Raw genomic sequence first — 25,430 nt, forward strand, 5'->3', positions numbered from 1 at the left:
ATTGGACCCCAATCCTCTTCTCAATTCTTATTGGACCCCAATTTCTTCTCAATTCCTATTGGACCCCAATTCTCTTCTAAATTCTTATTGGACCCCAATTTGTTCTCAATTCCTATTGGACTCCAATTCTCTTCTAAATTATTATTGGACCCCAATTTCTTCTCAATTCCTATTGGACCCCAATTCTCTTCTCAATTCTTATTGGACCCCAATTTCCTCTCAATTCCTATTGGACTCCAATTCTCTTCTTAATTCTTATTGGACCTCAATTTCTTCTCAATTCCCATCTCTTAGCTTTATCTTCCAATCAAGTTAATCTCTTTTTCTGCCAGTTCTTGATCTGATCAGTTCCCACATGGATTTTGATGAAGAAGTATAAAAATAATCTTAAACTTTTTGGAAAAATATAGGGATGACGTAATTTGTTATACGAAATATCCTTGTCTTTTCATTATGGAGTAAAGTCTCGTTGTCTGCATGAATTCTTTGTTGGTCTTGCTTTTCCTAAATTATTTTCTAGGCTGAAAAAGTTTTGAATGGCTCTAGGGTTTAGGTAGGGACAAACTTGCCAACAAAAAGAAACATCTATCCTCAGCTCGGGACATGCTGTAGAGAGTAGTCAGATGCACTCTTCGGTCAACGTATGATTGAAGATGGTCAGTAACTTTAGGGTATTTAGATTAAAGGACAGTGAAGCTGGTATGGACCTTGAATAATACACTTCTCTTCCATTTTTAGCGCTGACTCAAAAGTCTTAATCATAAAGAAGTCTTAATGACACGGGGTTACTTTAATTACTGAATGTGATCTTACTCAACTAGGTATTTTTCTTTGGTTTGACCGGATTGTGTTTCTCTTGTGAGGTCTGAAAATCATTTCTTCACTTCTCTCTCTATCTAGCCTCAATACGTTTTGTACAAATCTTACCATTCTTACCTAGGCATTATTTTTTCAAATTTTAAAAAAACTTACAGATTTTAAAAGAAAAGGGTATATTATATTCTTAACAAAATTCACAGATAAGGGGTTTTACAAACATGTCTTGAACGCACGTGATATGGTAGTTTTACACATAGTGAAGCCCCCAAGGACTCATTTCTCTATTGATATCATCCAACTGATACCATGTTCTTGACAGTTAAGGATTTCATAATGGTATTTCAATTAATCTTGCAATATCTCCTTCTTTGTGTACCCAACTTATTTCCTCAATCCTTATTTCTCTTATGTCTATAGCTTACTGCCTCATCTTTCACTTGGTAATCAGATATTTCACGTAATAATTAGACTTGTAAAATACCATAGACGATTTGAATCTTAAAAGAATTGACTGACTAGAGATGCTTGAATTCCATAAATATGACGATTGATTACATCCGCATAAAAATAGCATCAAAAGTGCCATTGATATCTTGAAGAATAACTATAAGTTGTTCTGAAGAACCAACCAAAAATATGATCAAGGATTTGGACAAAAGGGAGATATTGGTTTGATTCCAAAAGATGAATTACATGGGCTCATCCTCCAAAACTTGGAAATTGGGTAATTAGCTGGTCCCAATCTTCCCAGGAAGCATCTTCAACTGGATAGCCCTTCCACTTGATTAGTAATTCTCAAATTGTCCTGTGCCACAGTTGCTTCTCTTTAGTTTCCAAAACTTGTTCTAGTTCCATTTTAAATTCTTCTTAATTGACAAGAATGGTGTCATCGTGATTCAAAACGTGTAGAGGGTCTGCAACATATTTCTTAAGGAGGCTGACATGAAAAACATTATGAATGCATATGTGAGGCGATAAGGCTAACTCGTAGTCTTGTTCTCCTATCTTTATAAGGATTCCAAAAAGGTCCACAATATCTGAATGCAAACTTACAGAATTTCCCTAGCTTTAAGGAGCTGTGTTTGGGTTTGACTCTAAGGAAAACTTGTTTACCTTCACTAAAACTTCTAGCAGAGCGGTGAAGATCAGCATAGCTCTTTTGTTTATCACTAGCTCTCTTCAGGTTGTCTCTAATGACTAGAGGTTGATGATCCATCTCTTCCAAGGTAGACTTAGCGATAGGAACATGAAGAGCTGGGTCGGCTAATCGAAGAGGGACTAAACATGCCTGACCATACTTGTAAGGCTTTAAAGGGTGACTTTTTGAGGCTGCGATGGTGAGAAGAGTTGTAAGCAAACTCAACTAGGGTAAGAAACTTGATCCATTGCTGGGGCTGCTAGTTGCAGTATGCTCAAAGCATATCTTCAATGACTTGATTCACTCGCTCAGTTTGACCATCAGTCTCCGGATTATATGTTGAGTTGAGATTTAGTTGGGTACTCAGAGATTGAAACATGGCTTGCCAAAACTTAGAAGTAAATTTGGCATCCCGATCATTGATGATTCTTGCAGGCATTGCATGTAATCTTACTACCTCTTTGACAGATACTTGGACTATGTCGATGGTGGTGGCTGTCTGCTTGACTGGAATTAGATGAGCCACCTTAGTGAGTTTATCTACTATGAAAAAATTAGAATCATAGTTTCCAGTTGTCTTTGGAAGACTTGTAACAAAGTCCATACTCAAACATTCCCACTTCATCTGAGGAATATCTAGGGGCTGAAGCTTTCCAGGTAGTAAACAAGACCATTTGCTAAGGTATAGTCAGTTAAATGTTCCCTTGGGTTCTAAGCTTGAATCTCTTGCAGAAGAGGTCTAAAATAGGGGTCTACTTGAATTTCTTGTTGAACTTCCTCGGGTAAAGAAGACCTAAGGAGTGAATTAGTCAGGGTTGATGAGGACAGGACTGTTGGTCAAGAGGTCTTTGAGTCTATTGAAGGTAGCATCTCTCCCCAACAAAAAAAAAAAGAGTTGTCCTCAACTCAGAAAAAATATGTAAGTGATGAAGCTTCTTGGATACGTCTTATGACTTAACTTCTTGTTAGCGGTTTCAACTTGACTTCTCTCTTACACTTTTTCATCCCCAAAAATCTGTTTATAATATTGGACTCATGGGAAATCTTTCTTTATAAGCTATCTTCTTGAATAATTCATCGCGTTTGTGGCTTCTTTGATACGTTGCTTCCTCTTTATAAGCTACTGGTAATCCCTTCTTTCTCAGTACTTGTTATCCTCTTATTTTTGTGATCTTCACTCTCTTATAACTTAGTCATTTTCTTATCTAATGGCGTCTTGGCAAGAAGACTTAGTTCTTCCTGTATGCATCTCTCACTTGCAGAGTGCAGATGAGGCAGTTAAAAGACAGTTCTTAGAGCGATACAAAGATCTCCTCTTTCCTCAGTCAAATTCTTGTGTCGGCTAGACGATATGAAAGATATGGCGACATCTCACAAGAGTGACTCTCTGGGAAAGAGACCATTTCCACAACAATACCCGACTTGCTATGGTTACAGAGGCTCTCGGACTTGGCCCTCGATACAACTGCGTCAAAAGGACACTAGATCCTGGGTTCTCCGCAAGGTTGTTCTTGCTTGTGCAGTTTATCTCCCATTCCAAGATTTGCCTCGATACCATCCGGAGTCTTCCTCTTAGAGGTCCTTTTCTTTTCTCAGCTCATACCCGAGAAATTGCTCAAGCTGTTTCTCGTAGAACCATTCTATAGGGTGAGCGTCCTAACATGTGCGGCGCTTGAGATACTTGGTTATGTGACCATATATTAGAGGAACTTTATGAGTTGTAAACTTTCTTGTCTCCCTTGTAATTACTTCCTACCTCCCTTGTAATCCTTTTTGGATTTAATTAAAGAAATAACCCTTTTTGAAAAAATTGAGTATTGTCAGTATTTCCTTTTCTTCAAATGTCAGTCTCTCTTCCTCAATTGCGAATGAGTTTTTAATGACTTCTCTTTACTGTGTACTTTTAATCTCTGCAAATGGCCTTTCGTCTACAATAGTATTGAGTAAAGATTCCAACTTAAAAGTTTGACTAACTCATAAGTTTTCTTTCTTATTCTTCTCAAGTCTTTGAATGATCCGTAGAATTTGTGAGCTTATCTCTTGCACTTTCCCATCTTTAAAAGATTTATTTTGGTCGGACTTTAAAGAAAAAAAAACTTGGTCATCGCTTGCACTCTTAAGATTCTTTCTTATGACTTGCAGTTTGGCAATCCAATTCTTCAGTTGATTAAAAAAATCCTTTTGTCTCAAGATTATCTTGGTACGATTTACAGTAATCTTGAATTCTCATGAAGTCCTAACAATAGAAAACTTGGAAAATCTGCAACTCTTACGCTCAACAAGACTTCTTCAATTCAGTGGATAAGTACTCAATTTTTCATAGTATTGATGTAAACAAAAATGGCATCCTTGTTCCATGTAATCTTCCAATCCTGATAAATTCCAACCTTCATAAATATTTATGAGCTATCAACTCTCAACAATTCTCCTCGCTCAAGAAAGAGCAAAAGCCTTCATCAATTCTTCCATCATAATTTCCATATACATCATCTCAATACTTCAAACTTGTAGCAACAATCTTGGCATCTTCGTGTACATAGATGCTCGAATTCTTGAGTATGGTTATCCTTTATTCTTAAAGTTTCAAACAACATTATTTTCAGTTCGTACCCTTATGAGCTTTGATATTTTTTCCAAATCATAAACCATTTAGCTTCGATATTTCTCCAAATCGCAAACCATGCTCTGATACCACTTGTGATGGCCATACCCAGACTACATCCTACTCACCTCCCTTAGTCTTCTAGACTGCTCCAAGGAATGACGTAGATCTATCTGCAGGTATCCCTCCCACTTGAGACGGACACCTAGATAGGACTCCGGCCTATCTCGAATGCCAACCCAAGGGGGTAAATCCCATCAATTTGACAACTCTATCTGCATATCATAATTTAATCCGTCCTTGGTATCTTTCAGTCACCCACATCCAAAATCCTGGCCCATAGTCTTGATTCTCTTGATCTTTAACTTGAGGATCTTCTCTTGCTTTCTTGTTCTCCCTTGGTTCATGGAAATAACCCCTTTTTCCTGACAAGCAGGCATGACAATTATCGCTTTCCCCTAAGAAGAGGGATCTTCTAGTCCTACTTGGTCTCGCTCGTTCCCACTTACCCGTTTTTATCCCGCATAGTCCTAGCGTTTACCATGAAATTTTTTATTCAACATCCGGCCATCTGACCCTTCGGATCCGCCCACCCACCGAACCATTTCATGAAAATCCCTTCCCGAGGTAGTACTTAACTACTACAAAATCAGGAAGACTGTCTATCAGACATCGTCAGACAACAAGCAGCATACAATCTGTTGCATATCCTCATTCAGGAAAATTCATCTGGTTTTTCCCACCAGATCTTTATTTAGAAACTTTTAATTCATTTCTTTACCTTTATCTGCTACAATTAGCTTGTAACTAGTTTCCTAACTAATCATGCAACACATTTAGTTTCAACCAATCCATTTTGTCTCACTCAGGACCAAGATAATCAGTTACAAGCCATCAAAATGGCAGCACCTTCAAAATATTTCCCAGAATTAAGTGTTTGGGAAAGGCTCATCAAGTAATTTAATCATTCCTTCCTAAGCATTTTATTTCGAGAGGTATAGTAGCACCATCTCGTGACAGATGCACAGGATAGCCCCTATATTCCCAGCCTTTCCAGTTCCTTTTTAAGCAACCAAGTCGAACAAATTTCCTTAATTAAATTCACATCATCCTCCCTGAGTATGACCTTCTCATCCAACTATTGGCATCAGGCCATACCTGGATTATGGCCGTTTTCCAATAAGAAACCGCGGGTACTTCACCCGGCCGAGCAAAAGTAAAACAAACCCATGCATCCCTTATCCCTCGAGCATGAATGACCTAGGTATAACAAACTTGCCGGTTACACTGCCCTAGCTGAAAAGGGCCAATCTCCGTCAAGTTCCCCAAGAGAATCCTCTCAATGGGCCAGCCTTTCAATCAAATTGACCCCAAGAAGATCCATCTTGGTTTCCGGTCATTTCCAGACAATCTTCAAAATTCCTAGTTAAATCTATGTTTTGAAATGGGCTATCTCTATCACCTCTTGAGATTCCTTTTTAACTCCTAGTTGGTAATTTCCAGGTTCATTCATTTATCAACCTTAATTTCTACTTTCATTAATTATCTACCAGCCAAGTTTATTTAGAAAATACAAGCGAGTTTTTTGCCATAGGCATTTGATGGTTAATGTGTCTTCGGAAATGCCAACTGTTTTCCCCGTTTTGTACGATTCCCAGGTTTTTGCAATCCTTTGCATCCATGGGGCATCTCCATAGAATCTTGTAGAGTTTTTGGTTCAAACAACACGGGGATCGACTCCGCGAATTTATCCCCTATCTCCCCCATCCCGTATTTGCAAACAAAGTTGAAATTGACAACTTTAGAAATACTCTTCAATACCAAAAATTGAACTACTTCTATCGAGCTTAGACAACTACTCTTTTTTTATGGTGCCTAGGTTTCCATTTAGGAAGCTAGAAGGTCGTCGTATAATTTATGAGTCTTCGAGCTTTTCATTGAAGCTCACTTTGGAGATAAAATGGGAATCTAGAGCTTTCCATTAAAGCTTGGAAGAGAGGATTAAAACCATACATTCTTCCTACCATAAAAAGACATGCAAAGCCTAAGTTTGATTACTATAATGAAACTAAACCATACATTCTTCCTACCATAAAAAGACATGCAAAGCCTAAGTTTGATTACTATAATAATTAGGGTTAAGTGCTAAGAGTATCTATGCTTAGCTTAAGGATGCAAATCTACCTTTGAAGCTTATCTTAATGATGTAATACTTAACCCTAATTCCAAGGTTACCATTAAAGCTTAAACCTAAAATACAATGTAGTCACTAAAGCTTACACGTAAGTGCAAAGATACCATTAAAGTTTAGCTTAAGGATACAAATCTACCTTTGAAGATTAACTTAATGATGCATAACTACCATTAATACTTAAATTTAATTCCAAGGCTACCATTAAAGCTTAAACCTAAAATGATGCACATAAACCTTCTTAGTATTAAAACACATGGTTTAGGCTAATTAATCCTACTAGAAGTGAAGATTACCTCCTCTAATCAAGAGGGAAGTGGGGTTGAAGTCCTCCTTGAAGAGATGTGAGGCTCAAGGAAGAAGGAAAGGGATTTAGGATGAAGAGGAAGGAGAGAGGAGCGTCTTCACAAAACCCTCAAGGGTTTGGCCTTCAAGAGAGGGAGAGAGCAAGAGTAAGGTTTAATGTAAACCTTGATTTACTTAAGCGTAATCTTGAGCATGGCAAGTATGCAAGTAGCTTAGCAATATGTGTAAAATTACAAAGGAGAGGGGGTGCTTATATAGGAAATGGTGGGTAGAATACTCAATTTCTATTGCACCCCAATGCTCTTCTCAATTCCTATTGGATCCCAATTCTCTTCTTAATTCCTATTAGACCCCAATTCTCTTCTCAATTCTTATTGGACCCCAATTTCTTCTCAATTCCTATTGGACTCCAATTCTCTTCTGAATTCTTATTGGACCCCAATTTCTTCTCAATTCCTATTGGACCCCAATTCTCTTCTGAATTCTTATTGGATCCCAATTTCGTCTCAATTACTATTGGACCCCAATTCTCTTCTCAATTCTTATTGGACCCCAATTTCCTCTCAATTCTTATTGGACCCTAGTTCTCTTCTTAATTCTTATTGGACCCCAATTTCTTCTTAATTCCCATCTCTTAACTTTATCTTCCAATCAAGTTAGTCCCTTTTTCTGCCAGTTTTTGATCTAGATCAGTTCCCACCGGGCTTTTGATGAAGAAGTATAAAAATAATCTTTCGATGACGTAATTTCTTATCCGGAATATCCTTCTTTTCATTCTGGAGTAAAGTCTTGTTGTCCGCATGACTTCTTTGTCGGTCTTGCTTTTTCTAAATTATTTTCTACGCGGAAAAAGTTTTGAATGGCTCTAGAGTTTAGGGAGGGACCTTACAGATTCATACATAACTTTCTCACCAAGGGAATGGGTAACACATAGCCTATTTCCATGGAGAAGATAACAATCTTGCATGGTGAATGGTTCTTCTTGCTTCCCCAATGCAAGGGCTGAGATTATGTCTCTAAAGTTGGGCTCAATAGCATACTCATCTATCATAGAAGATAGATCATTGTGAGTTGCTTTAGACACCGCATTAACTCTTGGCCATTGTGAAAGTGCATCAGCCACGTGATTATGCTTACTAAAAATGTGATCAATATGAAGATAAAATTGTGAAAGAAAATTTTCCCAGTTTGCAAGAAAGCTTGGTTTGCGTCATGAAGTACTTGAGACTTTGGTGGTCCGTTCGAAAAATAAATGGAGTCCCCAGAAGATAGTGATTCCATGTGTCTAGGGCATGTAGGACAACTAAAAGCTCTTTTTCATGTATGTCCAAGACCCGTTCATCGGCATTGAGCCTTATGCTCTAATATGCTATGGCATGCCCTTCTTGAAGAAAAATTACTCCAAGGCAATCACCACAAGCATCACATTGAACCTTAAATGGCTTTGAGAGATCCAGAAGCATAAGGAATGGTTGGGAGGTAAGATTCTCTTTGAGCTTATCAAAAGAATTTTTCTCTTTAGCAGTCCACGAGTACTTAGCGTTCTTCCTTGTTAAGTCATGCAATGGTCTTGCTATTTGAGAGATTTTGTCTATGAAGCATCTATAGTATGCACACATACCAAGATATCTTCTTAGCTCATGTAGATTCCTTGGATTAGGCCATGCTTTTATTACCTCCAGCTTTGATGGATCCATATGGATACTATATTGAGAGATAATATGACCCAAGTATTGAATCTCTTGAAGAAAAATTTCACTCTTCTTTTGGTTGATAAAAAGCTTGTTCTCCCTCAAAGCTTGTTCTACCTAGAGATGTTTCTTGTGCTCCTCCAAGGACTTGAAGTAGATGATGATATTATCACACTCCAAAGAACTTGCAGTAAGGTCTAAATATTTCCTCCACCACATGATTGAATGTGGACGGTGCATTAGGCAAGCCAAAATGTATGACTAGATATTCATAAAGACCAAACGTTGTACAAAACACGGTCTTCAGGATATTTTCATTCACTATCCTTATTTGATGATAGCCACTTTCAAGTCAATCCTACTGAAGTAATCAAAAATATCTTCTATCCCCTAAAAGGATTGGAGAACAAAAGGGAGATGAGCTAGGCCTCACCATCCCTTTGTCTACCAATTCTTGTACTTGCTTCATGATCTCCTCTTGTTGGGCTTGGGAAACTTGATAAAGAGGATTGTTAGGTGGTGAGCTCCCTGAAAGGAGCTCAATTCAAAGTTCATCATCCCCTCGTTTGGAGGTTATTTTAAAGGGATATCATCGATGAACACATCTTGGAATCCATTTAGAAAATTAGACAAGTCTAATTCTTCTTGATTCCTAACACTTTACTTTGTTAAAACATTAGCATCATTTAGAGACTCTTTTGACAAAACTCATTTACGCAAAAACTGAGCTTTTCATTGACTTATCAAAAGCACGTAAATTTACAAGTGGTATAGTACGACCGGACTCACTAGCATCTATATACATGCTCTTTTCCTTGTACGTGAAGTAGATTCTCCTTTCAGGGAACTTCATGTTGGCAGCCATGCAGTTGAACCATGTTTACATGAAGCCTCAACTTCCCAATCAAGGGAGTAATGGAGGCTTGTTGTCCCTTGAAAGCTCCATCGGCAATTACCCTATCTTCCATCTTGAAAGCTTGAAAGCCCAGCTTAGTGGCCAACTCTGTTGATATAAATTTGTGAGTAGAGCTAGGGTCACAGGATGAAGGCATCATGCTCCCTTACCTTTCCCCAAGTATAGGAGAGAGGTGATCCTTTGCAATGAGCATCCTCTTTTGGAGCTTCAATCGTGGAAGCTCTAGGAGTCTCCTTGCGAGCATTTCTCTTGGGGCAAGAACGATAGCCATGTCCTTGCTCCCTACACTTGAAACATTTGTGGTCTTGAAAAGATTCAAGCTCTTCAGGAAAGAGTTTATTTTACTTCGGTGATAGAACCATGCCATTGGGAGTTGACGTACTTGGCCATCTCTTCAGGTAATCCCACACAGAATTGTTGTTTTTGCTTGGAAAAGTCTATCTTTTGAAAGACAATAGCCTTGAGATGTAAATCTCAAAACTTGTCCACATATTTGTGGATAGAGTTGTTGGAGGAGCAGCTTCAAACTCCGTCACTCGGTAAGCACTTTTTCCTTTGCATCACTTGAAAGAAATTGCTTCAAGATGGAAACTCGTAGAGTTTCCATGTCTTTGGGGTTTGTCGTTGCCACGAAGGCTAGCCCACCATTGGCGAGAAGATTTTGGAAGTGCATAGCTACATGGTGTAGCTTAGAGGACTCCGTGAAGCCCTTGTCTTCAAAGGCCGCATCAAATTACTGGATGAAGGCCAATACTTTGTCAGTAGCACCAAAGGTGCCATCATACGTTAGAAAAAAAAACTCTTTCTGTCCTCTTTAAACTTTTTGAGCTTTTGGGACCTTTGCCATGTAGGGTAAGGTTTGTAATTTCCTCTCCTCTTGTATTCTCTAGCAGAATAGTTGTGTTTCTTTTGTCAAAAGAGGAGGAAGGAGAAGAGGGTGACCTCTTTCTTGATTTTTTCTTCCTTTGTTTCCTCTCTTCTCTTTTGGAGTGACGAGGAGAAGGACTATGGGTTGACCGTTTCCTCTTGGGAGGAATTGGCGACCGTCTGACCGCCGTCTTCATGGAGCCACATCTTTAGAGGAACTTAGGGATTCGCTTCTTTCTTGTTCTTTGGATTCCTCCTCTCTTATGGGAGAGAGTCTTATTTTGGGAGTCTCATCAAGAGGCCTCCTAAGCTCTCTCTCCTCTTGGAGGGGAAGGGCAATCCCATAAGCATGAAGTTGTTGGGTAGCTTTGGCTTGTAAAGCAGGGTTTCCCATAGCTTGATGCAACCTAGTAACAAGATAACTAAACTTATGTATAGATTACTATGTGCTTTCGTACCCTCAAAAACCTTAGTCGCTACTCTTTTTTACCTTTGAAAATTAGTTCTCAAGCAGCCACACCCGTGGTTTAGACACTGTTGATTGCAAAGACTAGTGGAAAGGGTCTAACATTGTTCACTTGATTGTGGTTCCTGTTGAGATTACTCATAGCTCAATAATGGTTAAGCCAAAGGAAAGCCCCGAGAGACTCCATTATTAAGACTATAGTTCCCAACGGTGTACCTCGAACTAAGTACTTCTCAACCAAGATAATAGATCCCTATCCCACTTACCCTATTGCAATGAAGAGGTCCAACCTTTCATGAACAACCTAAGGACTTCTCTTCTTAAAGCAAGAAAAGAGAAACCAATAGTTTTGATACCATGTAATGGAAACGGCCTATGAACTTTGAGAATAGCGGAATTAAGAGAAGTAGAGTGAGCATTTTCATGAGAATACTTTGAGAACATAGAGGGTGAACTTAATTAGTGACAGCAACATAAACATAATACTTAATTAACTTGGCATGAACAATACATTTGCAAGAGACAGATTTTTAGAGAATTTGACAACAGTTGAGGACCGGATTTATGTGGAGCCCGGTCCCCCCTCCAATAGGCTTTTGTATAGTAGATTCTCCCATCAAGAGAGACTTGGTAAAATATAATCTTTGTGTTCCTTGTGACCTAGGTGATGCAATGCAAATGGAAAGCTTCATGCATCACGAGCATAACATAATCATTGCAAAAGAATTAACCATCCCCGGCCTCAATCCCAAGGCCTCAAACACCTTCAACGGTTGAGAGAGCTAGCGGGGAATGAGGGTAGGGAAGAGGAAGAAGAAACATTCATAGGAGAAATAAATAGTTCCTCACTTATCATCACTCTTCTTGCTTAGCATAGCATAATAGCATAGTAATGAAGATAAAGAAGATGGAAAGCTTAAGCATTGAAGCATGGATCTTGATTGTATTATCATTCGATAGCCAAGAGTGTTGGTGTAGGCTCTCAACTTCTCAACAAGCTTGGAGAAGGAGATGGAGCTCTTGCACTTTGCATTTTGCACTTTACACAATGAGAGTGTGTGTGTGTGTGTGTGTGTGTGTGTGTGTGTGTGTGTGTGTGTGTGTGTGTGTGTGTGAGTGTGGGAGAGTATTCCCCACAAGCAAGCCCCCTAGTTTCTTAGGTCAACCCCTCTTTCTAGCTCATGATTTTTGCTCATTCGCTCTCTCAAGCCTAGCCAATCACAAGCCTCGGTCAAGTCAAGCAGTAGAGGTAGTCTTTGGACAAGTGTCCTCTTTTCCTCTTTGAGAGAGAGGACTTGATAAATTCTTAAACAATTAATTTAATTATCTAAATCCTCATTGGACCTCTCTAAGGATCAACCAATAGGCTTTGGACACTCCTTGAGGGCAACCTAGCTGGGGGCTTGACATGTGTCCTTCTTGCCTCTTGAGAAAGGGGTGCCCTTTGGGAGAGAGAGAAGTCATCCAACCACCCCCCCTACTTTCATGGCCCGCCTCCTCCTTTGTAGGCTTGCATGTTGACTTTCAAGCCCAAGCAACTTGGCCCCTTACTTGCTTAATCACCTAGTCATCAAGCATAGGGTTAGTAAGAGTATGGCCTCTCTCTCTCTACCATCCCACTAGCTTCAAGGGCTCCCCCCCCTCCTTGTAGGGATTGACTTGGACCTTCAAGCACATGCCTAGCTTAAGTTAACCTCAGCTATCAAGCATCTTATGCACTTTTAATTATCAAGCACCTAGAGCATAGGCCTAGCTTTAACCTAAGGTCTAAGGACTTTTACACAAACCTTTGGAGGTCTTTTAAACGAATCTAACCCTAAGGTCTTTTAAGCCCCATTAACTGGAATTTCTCTTTGATAGACCATCTCCCATTTGGACCCATGGTCTCGTGTTGAGATAGATCCATAAGCACATGTCTATATTCTAACCCTTGTTCTTGTTTATTCTCTCACATTAAATGATCATTTTAATATGAGAAATTCATTTGGGTTGGTTAGATATTAGATTTTATGACACATACTGTGGAGGTTTTCATTACTGTGTGTAGAGGAGAGGGAGAAATATTTGAAAAAGGCTTGGATAATATTTTGTAAAGCCTTAGGCTTAACTAAGTAGCACTAGAAGCAAATATAGCAGCACAACAAGGCAACTCTCAAACTTCAGCGCTGGAAATTAAAAGCAAGGCAACACAAAAAATTTGTAGCACTTGCAGGTCTTTACAGATTAGCACTAGAGAGGGAGTGCTACAAAGAGGGAGATAACTAGGAAGAAGGGGTGTGGTTGTGTGTGTGTGTGTGTGTGCATGCATGCATGCACGCACACACACAGACACACACACACCAAGCATTCAAGATTTCAGCCATCCCCATCATTTTTTTAGAGCAGTTTTTAAGTGCCATATGCATTCTTGTTCATGATGTATGTTCTTTGTGGCCTTGCATGTGCATAGGAATCTCAAAGTCTGACTACCACTCTTGGCCTTGTCAATTGGAGTATTGCCAGTGGAAGGTACATTACTACGCTTTTGAGTTTTTACAGATTCTGAGGGAATTTCCTTGAATGTGACTTTTCTATTGACACCCTCTTTGATGAGTTTCTTGTGCATCTTCAACTTTATGAAGATAACATGTGAACTGCAAATTACTTTACCAGAGATAATATCCCATCCCTCCATTTGCACCATAACAAAGGAAAACACACTTGTGTGACTTTGGGTCTAGCTTTTTCCTAAGCTCCTTGGGCACGTGTGTATATGCCTTGCATCCAAAGACATGCAAATGATCATACTGTGGTTTCTTTTTGAACCACAACTCCTCTAGAATTTGGTAATTCAATGGTGTACTAGGTGATTGATTGATGATATTTATTGCTATCAAAACTACCTCTGTCAAAAAGCCTCGAGTCAAATTTTCCATTGAAATAATTGCTATGACTCGCTCTTGAATCGTACGATTCATCCTTTCTGCAATTCCATTTTGATTACGTGTGTAAGGTGTAGTAATCTTCCTCTTAATGCCTCTCTTGCGACAAAAATTATCGAACTCCTTGGAGGTGTATTATCCACCATTATCAATCCTCAAGCTTTTGATCTTCTTGTCATACAGATTTCTACCAATGCTAAGAATTTTTGGATAGTAGAGAAGACGTGATCCTTATGTCACAAAGGATAAACCCACACCTTTTGAGTGGAATCGTCAATGAAAGTCACAAAATAGCTAGCCCCCCCTAGAGACTTGGTTAGCATGGGATTGCAAACATCGTTATGGAGAAGCTCTAGTGGCTGTGAATACTTCCTATTTAATGGAAATGAGGTGGTCCTAGTTTGTTCACCATAAATGCAGTGTTCACATGTGGAAAAGTTGAAATAAATTAACACAAGAAAGTAGCCAAAGTGAGCTAGTGTTTTCATTCCCTTTTGGCTCATATGGTCTAGTCGGCTATGCCACAACTCAGTACATACAGCTCGCCTACCTCTTTTACACACAACTAGAGTAAAATGTTCCATGTTTTGACCCCTAAGAATAGCAATATTTCCTTTGGAAACTGACCCATGAGCCATTTTCAAAGGTGGTTGTGTAACCCAAATCATCAAGCTGACCAACATATATCATACTTTTCACTAACTTGGGAACATGTCTGACATTCTTGACTATAAATTTCATGCCATTTTGCATGACTAGCTTGATGTCTCCTACACCATGTATCTCAAGCTCAAAGGCATCACCAAGCTTGACTTTGCCACTAGTATGCACATACTTAGAGAACCATTCTCTATGAGGTGTCACATGGAAAGTGGCTCCAAAATTTATGACCTAATTAAAATCAAGGCTGGCATCTTGTGCAATAAGATCATCTGGATTAAGATTTTCTATAAAGACAAGAAAATCTAAGGAACTATGGACCTCATGCACATCTGCAATCTTAGGAGACTCTATCACATTGAGCTCCTCAATCTTAGCTTTGCCCTTGCTGTCATTGTCAGACTTTTTGTTATCTTGAGAACTTTTTCTTTTCTATATGCCATGTGCAAAAATCTTTCTTCAAATGTCCTTTCTTATGGAAATGTTAGCCACCCAACATTGCGCAAAGAACCTCTAGATTTTCTTTGAGAATTCTCACAATCCTTACTTTTGGCACGGTTATGAGTGCAACCTCTTTGACCTTTTCTACTGGCAACATATGCATCACATTGATTTTTGCAAGGTCCATTACTTTCCTTACATATGACATCCCAAGAGAGTTACCTCCTAGAAGGGGAGATGAAAAGCATAGCATTAGGAAAAGTTCGGACTCAAAAATGGGCCTTGTAAGAATTGGTGATGTGGCATAGCTTTCAAAAAGTGGGGATCATTAAATTTTTTGCAAATAAGATCCAAACTTGTCGGAGGTTGGATATTTAGCATCTACTCTTCAAATGCTATCTATTGATATATAGCATTCATGTAGTGGACATTGCCTTCATGTAGATCTAGAAAAAGGTGATTTTAAATTACCGTAACGGTAACAAAACCTGGCTGATTAAAAAAAAAAATGGCATAACTTTCATAGAAGTCATCCAAACTTTTTGGACCTTGGCTCTTTAGAATCCATTTTTCAAGAACTTTCCAATGATAGGTCATATCATGGGGTTCTAAGAAATATTTAGAGGGGTCTACCGGGTTGCTTTCTTTTGTACAACTTTGATGATGTGGCACTCTTAAAAGGCCCAAAAATGATTCAAAATTTTCCTCATGGGATTGAGCTCATACCAGCCTATCAGAAAGCTCTCCTCCTAACAAGACTCCTTATTGAGTCTCACTAGCTCACAAGAGATTATGTCACAAGTTAATGAATTTGTGCAAAAATAAATGGTAATACCTAGCTCTTCACCATTTTGTTCTTTTGTCTTATTAGTGCACAAAAGGATGGTACACATAGATGTGTGTAGACTATCATGCATTAAACATGTGAAGAGCAGGTTTCCCAGTCCCAGGAATTAAGGATTTGTTTAATAAGCTAAAAGGATCTACCTACTATAGTAGAATGGACCTTAAAAGTGGCTATCATCATATAAAAATTGTACTAGAAGATATTCACAAGATAGCCTTCAAGACCATATTTGGCTTGTACAAATTTCTTGGCATGCCTTTTGGGTTGACAAATGCTCCAGCCACATTCAATCCAATGATGGAAATAATTTTTCGTGTACATATTGCTTACACTAGATGATATCTTAGTCTACTCTAAGTCCTTAGAAGAACACAAAGATCATCTCAAAGTAGTGTTTCAAGCATTGCAAGAAAATAAGTTATTCATTAATTGCAAAAAGAGTGAATTCTTCTTAGAAGAGATTCTATATTTAGTCCATATTATCTCAAAGGATGGTATCTATATGGATCCACAAAATCTTGAGGTGATAAATGAATGGCTTGAACCAAGGAATCTACATAAGCCACAAAGTTTATTGGAATGTGCTCATACTATAGAAGATTCATTGCAAAATTATCGGCTATAGCAAGACCGTGACACAATTTGACAAAGAAGAACATTAAGTATGTATGGAATGAAAAGGAGAGAAAAGCCTTCACTAAGCTTAAAGAGAGACTCATGTATCAGCTTGTCTTAGTGTTGATAGACCTCTCAAAGCCATTTGAGGTCCATTGTGATGCTAGTGGTAATTTCCTTGGAGAAATACTACTTCAAGAAGGGCACACCATATCATATGAGACTCGTCAATTGCACTCTTATGAGATGATTCTTGGCATCTATGAAAAAGAGCTTCTAGTTGTCTTACATGCTTTGGATACATGGAAGCATTACTTGCTTGGGATGCCCTTCATTATTCAAATGGATCACCAAAGTCTCAATTACTTCATGACACAAACCAGGCCCTGGTTTGCAATAGCCTCCGACCAAGAAGTGGAAATAAGAAATGTTGGAGAGGAGACTCTAGGTGCAATCAACAAGCTTGTTCACAGTGTCTTGTACCAGGCAATCTATGGATGTTGATTGAATGGTGTCAATGGCCCTTTCTATTCTGGCATTGGCCCCTCTTGAGATTGTGCCAATGAAAATGGGCCCTCTTCAGATAGCTCCCATTGTAGTGTCTACCCGTGCAGCCTCAAGGGAGGGAGAATCAAGCCAAGGAGGCACACCGAGCTCTAGAGGAGAAATCATTTTTACTCAATTGTGCCAATTTCCTCTTGTTCCCCATAATGTCCAGTGTATCCTTGATTTCAGACTGGACACCAAGTGGAGGAGTAGCATGTCATTGACTGCCTCCAGTTTATGCATCAAGTAAATTTATACTGGCATGAGTAGAGGTAGCAGCTGGATGCAATCCCATGTCATTAAAAATAGATCTCCCATATGATAGCTCAAAACCATTCATTGAAAATTAAGATTGTAGAGGGCATCTACAACGTGCAAAATCCTGGGCAATGCCAACAAAGCAATGAGACGAGCAGGCCCAATGCTAGGTTTGGCTACATAGGCAACCACTATGGCTAAAGAGTGACAAGCAAAGTTCTTACGTAGTGTCTTGGGTAGATTACTCACTAAAAATGGTATACCAACAAGCCAAGTCTAGCCTAATACTGCTAATAGAGAATGATCTAGATGCTATGGTTTTTCTGTTGAGGGGGGGGGGATTCAAGTGCATCGGGAGGGCTAGATTCAGAGCTAGAAATTGACATTGAATCCCTTCCATTTGGAGGGAAGACCTAGTTGTTGTGGTTTTGCTCTTGAAGGAGGACTTTCAAGTGCACTGGGAGGGCCAAATTTAGAACTAGCAATTGACATTGAAGCCCTTCTATGTGGTTTCCTCACTCCCTGCATTAGAGGGCCATCTCATGGAGAACCACCTAGACGTTGTGATTTTGCTCTTGAAGGAGAACATTTAAGTGCACTAGGAGGGCCATATTTAGAACTAGCAATTGGCATTGAATCCGTTCTATGTGTTCCCTTCACTCCTTTCACCAGAGGGCCATCCTGGTGGGACTTCTAATATGGCTAATCAGGTAAGTGAGTATCTCCCATTCCCTTAGCCCAATGTTTGTACATGTGTTGTAACTATGATGTTGCTTATCCTTATAAATAGTTGCAGAATGCAAAGATGACCCTCCAACGACAAAGATGGAAGTGGAAAATTTAAAGACACGTGTTGATGAGCAAGGAAGAGGAGAAGCAATTGTGGGAAGAGGTGGCAACCCGGAAACATATTACTACAAAGTACAAAACCTTCTCCTGATGCACTACATTTTTCCTTAATCAATCTGCAACTTTCTCAATTTGTACGATCCTCTAGCTCCTCTATGGTGGACTGAGGCAGATGCACTTATTTGAAGACATTATCCCAATTACCAAACATTTGCTCAGTTGTAGCCTTATATTAACCCTAACCCACCTCCCCCTAGAAACCCACCTATTGATTCTTCTGACAAGGAATAAAGTTTTGTAATGATTTTGGTGGATTCAAGTATTTTGTGCATGCCATATGGTGAGATCAGAGTAACCTTAATCTTCAATATCCAAGGGGATGCATCAGATATGAAAGGGTGTAACTATTCAAACCGAACCATGGGTTTGGATTCCATTTATGAGGGTCCAATTGAACATTATGTATGCGTATTCTATGCCATGAAGTTGAATACCAATGTACGTGTTCTTATTCCAACATGACACTTGAGTAGCAATACTGAACACATCAAAAGGACCAAACTAGCCTAATTTAAGCTTGCTTGGCTGTTTCCCTAATCTAGAATTGAATTCTAGAACAAGATCACCTGGCTTGAGCACTCTAACTTGAGGGAGTTCCATATCCCGAGCGAACAAAACCGAGCGAGAAATTTTCTGAGCGAATCTTGTCAAAAACTCGATACAAAATGTGTACTTGCTTAAGTTATCTAGGCTAATAAAATGCAAAAAATACTAAAGTAAACATACACAGATTGGCCATCGCAAGTAGGAACAAAGTGGCCATCAAAGGTACGAATAAAATGAAAATATATATAGGATTAAAGAGACTTGTAGAGTGAGATGATTAGTGTGGTGAGGGAGCCTTGACATGGAGATAGAGGTTCCATTTGCATGCTCATCAACTCCAAAATAATGGTAAGTTAACAAAACCACGTCCAAAAGTTGGTCCATGGCTCATCACAAATATAGTCTTATTTATAGGGGTACCTATAAAGCAACCTAATGTCCAGCCTGTGAGCAGCGAAAGAAATACCAAAACCAGCGCAAGACTTTGGGGCCATTGCATCTGGAAAATCTATCACTACAACTCGCGACAAGGATCTTCTCCGCAACACTTTCCCGACTTGGTAGCCAGTGGGTGTATGCTGTGAAAGCGGTGGCAAAGGAAATCGAAAACATAAGATTTTTGGTTTTCAAAATGCGTTGTTCATGAGCTTCATTATGAGCACCCTTTTTATCTTAAGAGTGCCCTCAGTAATCACCTTCAAAGAACTGGCATCGTAAAACTTGCATGCCACTCTCTACGTAGATCAACAAAATCCCTCTGATATTCAATAGGATACTAGCTAGCTCCTTTCTCACTGATGAGTTGCAAGACTTTGTCCATGTCTTGATCCCTACGATGTTGCCTTCTTCCCTAAAGTTATCATCCTACTGAAGTTGAGGCGCTCGGGCAAAAGAGCAGAGCTCCTCAATAGATGAATGATGGGACTTGTTGACCTCACTTATTACTCCTTATTTATCTTTTGCAATAAGCTTGGCTCCATGACTATCGTCCAGACTCAAAGGATGGCTGGTTCAATCAAACGTGAACACTGCTAATATAAGGAGTCCAAAAGTCATCAAAAACGTCCGTGGCACCGCGGACTGTTTTAAGGAGTTTTGGAGACCTTAAACTATCACCTCAACACCATCTTGAAGCACCACGTTCTCTCCTATTGGCGTATCATTCACATCAAAGTAGAATTGGAAACCAGCCCTAGCAAAGTAGCGTATGGGAAAAACGCAGATGGGATAGTCCATGAAAAGGTCCCGCGCCGGCGCGGGACAGTTTCATGGACTGTCCCGTGCAGAGGAAGGTGAGTGATGATCATAGTCCATTGATCAGTCGACATTGTGCTCTGTCCCTCAAGTGGCTCAGCCCTAGCTCTGTAATTGCCAAGATTGGATGTCCACCTAGCTTGTCGGTGATTCTACCTGTGGAAATCACTCCCTACTCTACCCACTGCTTTGTATTGCCACCCACACTGAATAGCAGCCCTTGACCAGCAACGGCGGCGGTTGTTGCTGATGACCAGAGTGATCAACACCGTGACGGTCTCCTACTCTTGGTCGACAGAGATGAAGATGCTACTGGCAGCTTCAATGACGTCTTTGCGGTAGCACTGGGGTTGGCGGAGATGAGCTGGAGGGTGGGGACGTCTAGTGTGATGTTGGAGAAAAACAATTTATAGGGTTTGAATCAACAACCCAATAGTCTTGAAATAAAATCATAACTGATGAGCTTGTGCAGGATCGACGTTATGCCGTGGGTTACCATAGAGTCCCTGCGATGCCATGCGGCAAGCCATTTAGTGTGTCCAGAAACCTGCGCGACCTCACGGGCATCCAGATGATTGACGCCTTCTACGAGCTACGGGCTCACAAATGCCAAAAGTGTGGCATCAAAACCTACGATGACGACTGCCAGTTTAAGGCTGACTACGTCACACACTTGCTGTAACTACATTGTATATATGGATAATAAGGCACGGATTTTTCTTGCTCAGCCTAATCTAAATCTTAATCCTTTTATAAATTTTAATCCTCTTATGAAGACCTTGCTCAAAGTGTGACTTCTTTTTGTTACCCTGTATTCTACTAGATTTTTACTCTTTGGTTACTATTAATGTGAGATTTTTGTCGTTCCCTACCTAGATGCATATATGGGAAATTTCTTGAGAGAGGAATAAGAAGAAGAAGTAGAAGAAGAAGAGAATTTCAACCTCCTAGGAAACTATCACAAGAGACATTAAAGATCTATCCAATGAGGAGTGTTGAACTCAAGATCTCTTATGTGTGTGTGTGTGTGAGAGAGAGAGAGAGGAATGAATCTCATTTAGGCTTGTAGAGTTTATAAGACACAACATTGAACTAAATTAAATTTTTCACCTAAAAGCATCGAAGACACGGTGGCTTTGCTTATGTCCTTCCAGATTGAGGGTGTAGACTACACATCTAGTGTTCTAAATATCAGCAATGTTGAGCAATGCCCCCCTGTGTGTGTGTGTGTGTGTGTGTGTGTGTGTGTGTGTTTGTTCGTGGGTGCACCACGTGTCACCATTTTCTCTTGTTGACAACATAAGGATAACGTTGTGCCAAGCAAAAAGGAGGCAAAAAGAATCCAATTAAAACAATGCACCTAGTAGACACCTATAAGGCATGTTATGTGTTACAACCATGGGTCCACACCCTCAACACAGATAGAGGAGAGAAAATATTGTCTAAATTTGAGGTTTCATGGCTTCGAGTGTTCACTCTTTGTGGTGGGTCTCGCTCCATTTTTCCATTTGCTCGGTAAAGTTTGCTCGGTGTATGGTAAGACTCTCTAAATTTCATGCCTTGATCAATTGCTTTTTCTTCTACATTTGAAGATCCCATTATAGAATAAATCTCACATAACACTCTTCTTTCATTTCACTTAGTTCATCCATTTAGACTAACAATCCCATTGGCAAAAGCCAGGTAGAAACTGCAACCCATAAACAAACTAGATGTTGCAAACTCCATTGGTGCAATTACTTCAAATTCAAAAGCTAGCTTGAAGGGTGTGCATTTTTGTTGGGGTATAAAGCCCAATGTGGTCGCCCAGGTAAGTGGGCGGGCCGCCAGGTATGTACACATATTCTTTTGTAAAAACCTAATAAGAACTCACTATGCTCTACACATTACAGTAGAGCGAGTTCACCATATCGTCGTGCTCTTCTTCTCGCACTCTCTCTCGCGTCACACTTCCGCTCATACTCCTTCAACTGGTATCAGAGCTCAGATCGAGGCTCGGGGCAGCATTTGCAGGTAGCCAGAGTCACCTGCTCAGATTGGAGTGAAATTCGACAGGCGAAGACACGGCCCCAAATCCTGAGGGAGTGGCCGAAGGCCTTGGTGTTCTCAGAATTTCATTCTAAGGTCATCTCGGCCACCGTTCGGCTTCGACAAAGTTCTGCGCAGGCCATTTTCGACTACGTGGTCTCGGCGGGTGCAGATCCGACTCTGCAAATTTGGGGTTTCGGCCTACAACTGCAGGGCTGAGGATATCGACACTCCCAGAGTGCTAATTTGTGGCTGTCTACACATCGAAGGACGGCTCACAGTTCTTGGAGGCATGTCACATATGACACGGGTGCATCTACATAGATTGTAGGCGACATCCACTAGTTCATCAGGTAGCTTGTGTTTGCTGCTTGATATTCCAGATTTCATCCTGACATTGCAGGCACTTCCACATGGGATGTATTATCAGAGATGATGTATGTCTGTTGAGGGTTTGCTGGCTGTGAGTCACGCAGCAAACAACCGTCGCAGCGGTTACAGCATATAGTGGGAAATTTGTGGATGTATGACTTTGTGGGAAGTCTATGTATTGTCAGATTTACTGCAGCCTTTGTTGAGGGTCGAGTGAGTTTTTATTGAGCTGGGGGATTCTCAAATGTTGAGATCCTTTCGGTGATAAAGGTCTTGGAGCGATCCCTTGAGCACCCTTAGATAGGCAGCTAGGATGTATTGACTGTGAGTTAGAGAGTTGGGATTGCATCTTTGCTTTACTGCCGTTGAGGCATTGTCGCGGTCTATGCTTACAGGACGGTGACAGGACAGTGAGAGACAGTACACATGCAGGACAGGTTTACCCACAGCTTACAGTGTTAGAGAGACAATGGTTTTTTGAGCTGTTTTTGGTCTGTTTTTTGAGTACACCAGAGCCATTTTACAAAGGAGACTTTGCCAAAATTTATGCAGAATCTGAAGCTTTCTTGGTTCATTTGACAGGTTGATATTGGTTGAGAGGTCAGTTTACAGGGGAAACTCTGCCGAATTTTTCCCTGGAAAGTAAACTACTGTGAAGCGTAGCTATGGTTGGATCACAGGACACTGCTCTTTACAATATCAAGAAGCTGGATGGAACCAATTTCCCATTGTGGAAGAAGCAGATTTGGAACGTGTTGGTACAAAAGAAGCAGATAAAACCTATAAAGCTCAAGGGGATAAAACCAGAAGATATGGACGTAGATGAATGGAGCGAAATGGATGAATTGGCACTTTCTACCATTATGTTGACTTTGGCAGAAAGCGTTTACTTCAATGTAGCAGACGAGATGTCGGCTTATCAAGCATGGACAAAGCTAAGTGATCTTTATGAGAAGCAGAGTGCAGCTTCACAGGTATACTGGCTTAAGAAGCTTTTTGACTTGAAGATGAAAGAAGGGACCCCTATGTCCAATCATCTGAATGAATTCAACACCATCTACAGTCAGTTGTCAGCTCAAGGTGTCAAGTTTGATGAACCTGTTAGAGCTATGTTCCTGTTGATCACATTGCCGGAAAGTTGGGACACTTTTCGCACAGCTTTGAGTAATTCTGCACCTCCAGATGGTTTGACCATAGAAGGTGTAGAAGGCAGTCTGCTTACTGAAGAAACCAAAAGAAAGACAATGGACAAAGGCAAAGGAATAGCCTTAGTTGTCAGGGGAAGAACCAAAGAAAAGTACAAAGGTGGAAAGAGGAATCGGTCTCGTAGCAAGTCCCGCAGTGCTAAAGGCAAGAGTGACATAGAATGTTACCATTGTGGCAAGAAGGGTCACATGAAAAGAGACTGCAGAGAATGGAAAGTAGAAAAAGGCAAAGAGAAAGCTAAAGACCATGGTGAGAAGAACAAGTCCTCAGTGAAGATTAAAGAAATAAATGTGACAAACACTGTTGGAGAGGATGACAGTCTAGTGTCAAGAGACATCTACTTCTTGAAGAATACAATGGACTCAGCTCTTCTTACAGCATCTGATGGAAATGCACTGAGTGACTGGATTATAGACTCAGGGGCATCACTTCATGTGTCTCCAAACAAGGAGTGGTTTACCTCTTATGTGACCACTAAAGATCATGTTCGGCTAGGCAATGGGCAGACATGTGAGATCTTAGGTGTTGGAGATGTTCAATTGAAGTTTCAGAATGGCTCTTCATGCTGAAGAATGTGAGACATGTTCCCGCAATTACAAAGAGCTTGATCAGCATAGGTTTACTTGATGATGCTGGCTACGTCACCACTTTTGGACAAAACATGTGGAAGATATCCAAGGGTTCTATGACAGCAGCACATGGAGTAAAGTCTGGAGGACTTTACATGATTTATGTATCAAATGTCTCTAAAAATGTAATCAATGTAACCGAGCAGCCGAACGTTTCTTTGTGGCATAGTCAGTTAGGATATATGTCCAAGAAGGGAATGGAAATCTTGTCTCGTTCTGGTTATTTGCCTAGATTTTCATTCAATGATTTTGAATTCTGTGAACATTGTCTGTATGGTAAGCAAACACAGCAGCCACATAAGCATAGAAGCAGTAGAAGAGATACACAGTTGGCACTTGTTCATAGTGATTTGTGTGGACCTATGCCTAACCTATCTCTAGGGGGAGCTTCTTACTTTATGACATTTATAGATGATTACTCGAGGAAAGTATGGGTTTACTTTCTCAAGCACAAGGATGAAGCGTTTAGTGTTTTCAAAACGTTTGTGACACTTGTGGAGAATCAGAGTGGCAAGAAGCTTAAATGCTTACGCACTGACAATGGTGGAGAGTATGTTTCAAAGGCCTTTCAGGACTTTTGTGAGTCAAAAGGTATAAAACGTGAACTTACTGCTCCTTACAATCCTCCTCAAAATGGTGTTGCTGAGAGGATGAATAGGACCATACAAGAGAAGGTTAGAAGTATGTTGTCTAATGCACAACTGCCAAATGGGTTTTGGGCTGAAGCTGTATCAACAGTTGTTCATCTTATAAATAGATCTCCTAGAAAGGTTTTGCAGAAGGATTCAGTGGCAGAGATGGTATGGTCAGGCAAAATGCCCTCATACAAGCATCTCAGAGTCTTTGGCTGTGAGGCATATACTCATGTTCCAAAGGAATTTAGGAACAAAATTGAGCCAAAGAGTAGAAAGTGCATCTTTCTAGGCTATGGTAATTCTGGTGAGATGGGGTACAGACTTTGGGATCCCAAATCCAGAAAGGTTATCCGCAGCAATGATGTTCACTTTAATGAAGCCAAATATCATTCTAAACCAAAGAGGGTTGAGGAGATTAGAAGAGTTGTCTTCCAAGAAGATGGACCTGCACGTGCAAGACAAAATGTTAGGGCTCAAGAGGAGCAAGGACAGGATAGAGTGGAACCACAGGTTGTGTCTGAGCCTGAGCCACCTATTGTGCATAGATCTGGACGTATCACGCGACCT

The sequence above is a fragment of the Adiantum capillus-veneris genome, chromosome 24 (genome assembly GCF_014529385.1).
Source record: "Adiantum capillus-veneris isolate H3 chromosome 24, ASM1452938v2, whole genome shotgun sequence".
Classification (NCBI taxonomy): Eukaryota; Viridiplantae; Streptophyta; class Polypodiopsida; order Polypodiales; family Pteridaceae; genus Adiantum; species Adiantum capillus-veneris.